Raw genomic sequence first — 3268 nt, 5'->3', positions numbered from 1 at the left:
AGTATTTGCTTTAGGTTGGGGGGTTGTCTGTAAGCGAGGACAGGTCTCTCTCCCAAGATCTGTGAGAGTAAAGGATCATCTTTCAGGATAGGTTGTAGATCTCTGATGATGCGCTGGAGAGGTTTTAGTTGGGGGCTGAAGGTGACAGCTTCAAAGTTGCATGGAAACTTTTTAAAAACATCTTAATAGAGGCTCAATTTAAATGTATATCTCAAACTTTAAAAAAAGGGCAGACCAAAAAAAAAAAAAATGCCACCATAGTCAAACAGAGTTAAAAAGTCATCCTTTAAAAATTGGAAGTCAAATCCTACTGATGGAAAATAGAAAGGAGCATAAACTCTGGCAAATCAAGTGTAAAAGTATAACTAGGCAGGCTCAAAAGAATGAAGAGCAACTAGCAAAAGACTCAAACTAATAGAATTGTTTTGGGGGGGGGGTACATCAGAAGCAGGAAGCTTGCCAAAAATCAGTGGGACCACTGGACAATCATGGTGCTAAAGGAGCACTCAAGGAAAATACAGCCTTTGTGGAGAAGTTAAATGAATTCTTTGCATCGGTCTTTACTGCAGAGAATGTAAGGGAGATTCCCAAACCTGAGCCATTATTTTTAGGTGACACATCTGAGGAACTGTCCCAGATTGAGGTTTTGGACAAATTGATAAATTAAGCAGTGATAAATCACCAGGACCAGGGTGCATTCACCCAAGAGTTCTGAAAGAACTCAAATATGAAATTGCAGGACTCCTAATTGTGATATGAAACCTATAACTTAAATCAACTTCTGTAACAGATGGCTGGAGGATAGCTAACATGATGCCAATTTTTTTTTTAGTTACAGAGGCAATCCTGGGAAGTATAGGCTAGTAAGCCTTAACTTCAGTACCAGGTAAATTGATTGAAATGACAGTAAAGAATGGAATTATCAGACACATAGATGAACACATTTTGTTAAAAAGTCATTATGGCTTTTTAAAGGGAAATCATACCTCGCCCATCTCTTAGAATTCGTTTGAGAGGGTCAGTAAGCATGTGGACAAGGGTGATCCAGTAGATATAGTGTACCTGAACTTTCAAAAAGCCTTTGACAAGGTCCCTCACCAAGGGCTCTTAAGCAAAGTAAGCAGTTATGGGATAAGAGGGAAGGGCCTTGCATGGATCAGTAACTGGTTAAAAGACAGGAAACAGAGAAGGAATAAACGGTCAATTTATACAAAGGAGAGAGGTGAACGGATGGGCCCCTAAGGATCTGTACTGGGATCAGTGCTGTTCAACATATTAGTAAAACAACTGGAAAACGGGGGGAAAGGAAACAGTGAGGTAGCAAAATTGTAGATGATACAGTCCAAAGCCGACTGAGAAGAGTTACAGAGGGATCTCACAAAACTGGGTGACTGGGCAACAAAATGGCAAATGACATTAAATATTGATAAATGCAAAGTAATGCACATTGGAAAACATAATCCCAACTATACATACAAAATGAAAGTCTAAATTAGCTGTTACCACTTAAGAAAGAGATCTTGGAGTCATAGTGGATCGTTCCCTGAAAACATCCGCACAATGTGCAGTGGCAGTCAAACAGAATGTTAGGAAAAGGATGCATAAGAAGACCTCAGTTCTTCTTCGAGTGATTGCTCCTGTGTATTCCACGGTAGGTGTGCATGCTCACCACATGCACCGGTGCAGGAAATTTTTCCCTTAGCAGTACCCGTACTGGGGGAGCACCGCGGCAACCCCTGGAGTGGTGCCTGTATATCACACTATAAGGGGAGCCATGGGCTTCCCCCACCCTCAGTTCCTTCTTGCCGCCAGTGAAGGTAGTCGGAACTTTTATGATCCAGCTCTGCTGCAGCCCTTCTCGACCTTAGTAGTACTGTGGTAGATTGTTCTTCAGTTGTTAGAGCGGGCTCGGGGCATGCCCCGTGCCCCAGGCTTCAAGTCGTGCGACTCCTGTCGCAGTTCTATGCCCAGGAGTGACCCTCACGCTGAGTGTCTTTGCTGCCTGGGTGAGACTCACATCAGCAACCGTTGCAAGATCTGCAGGTCGTTCAAGCCAAGAACCAAGAAGGAGAGAGACTTCAGACTTCGAGCTCTCCTGATGGAGTCGGCGCTGACTCCGACACCGGTGCGCAGATCGGACTCAGTGCCGGCCGCCGCGTCGTCGGTACGTAGCGAGGCCCCTTCGACCAGTTGGCGCCGCTCTCCCTCCAAAAAGCAAGGGAAGGGCTCGGCCTCGCAACGCCGCCGTGATAAGGACAAGGGGGAGGCTGGTCCTGCGCTGGGCAGCCCTCAATCCCCCCCGGGCTCAAAGGCTCCGACTCGTGTGGAGCGGAGCAGTCTGGTACCGTCGACCCAGGCATCCCCACCAGTACGGATGCCGTTGATGCCTGACGTGGTGCAGGCTGTGAAGGACATTATGTCTCTGCCCGTCCCGAGCTCGCAAACAGGTACAGGTCCTAGGTCGCGAGGCAAGTCCCCTTTGGGTGCCCACCAGACCTCTCCGAGCAGCCACAGTTCCTGCTCCGAAGAGCACTACCCTCACCGCTCGGTGCGTAGTGACTGCTCTTTTGACAGCTCCCGGCCACCCTCGACGCCGGCCAGACCGTCCAGGCCGCCATCGGGACGGGAGTCGCAGGGACCCTCTACGCCGCCTACCAGCGAGCAGAGGCACCAAGAGAGGCACCGGGAATGCTCACCTGCTAGACGTGGGTACCGGAGCGGCTCTCGACAGGACAGACATCGGCGCTCCCGTTCCAGCTCCCGCTTGTCTAGATGTTACGCCAGAGGCTCCCCTCGGGGTACCTCGGCATCACGGCACCGGGCTTCACGTTGCCGTCACGTGTACCGAAGCAGTTTGTCGCGTGGGTACCGTTCATCGTCGTCGAGATCCTGGTCCCGAGGGAGACGATGCCACAGACACCGCTCCTACCGCTCCCGCGGCACCGAGCATTCTTCGGTGACCTCAGCCTTGGCACCCGTCCACCCAACCTCGGCACGCACCATTCCACGGGGGCACATATTGCCATCCCGCGCTCAGCTGAACCAATGGCAAGGGACCCCGTGGCAAGGACAGTGGTGCCAGTGGGCACCGTGGCTGTCGGTGCCAGCCCAAGCGGAGGCCCGTTAGGTCACGGGAGCGTCCCGGGCTCCATCGGCCTCCTCTGGCCACCCACGGGACAAGTCGGCAGGTCACAAGTCGGCGGACCCACACCAGGACTCTGACCTTGGTCTCAATGCCCTGGCTCCGACCGAGGCGCCCGGCTCTGTA

This window comes from Terrapene carolina, unplaced genomic scaffold, assembly GCF_002925995.2.
Source record: "Terrapene carolina triunguis isolate 2854851 unplaced genomic scaffold, T_m_triunguis-2.0 Scaffold210, whole genome shotgun sequence".
In the NCBI taxonomy this organism is placed as follows: domain Eukaryota; kingdom Metazoa; phylum Chordata; order Testudines; family Emydidae; genus Terrapene; species Terrapene triunguis.
Note: the sequence above shows the minus strand (reverse complement) of the source record.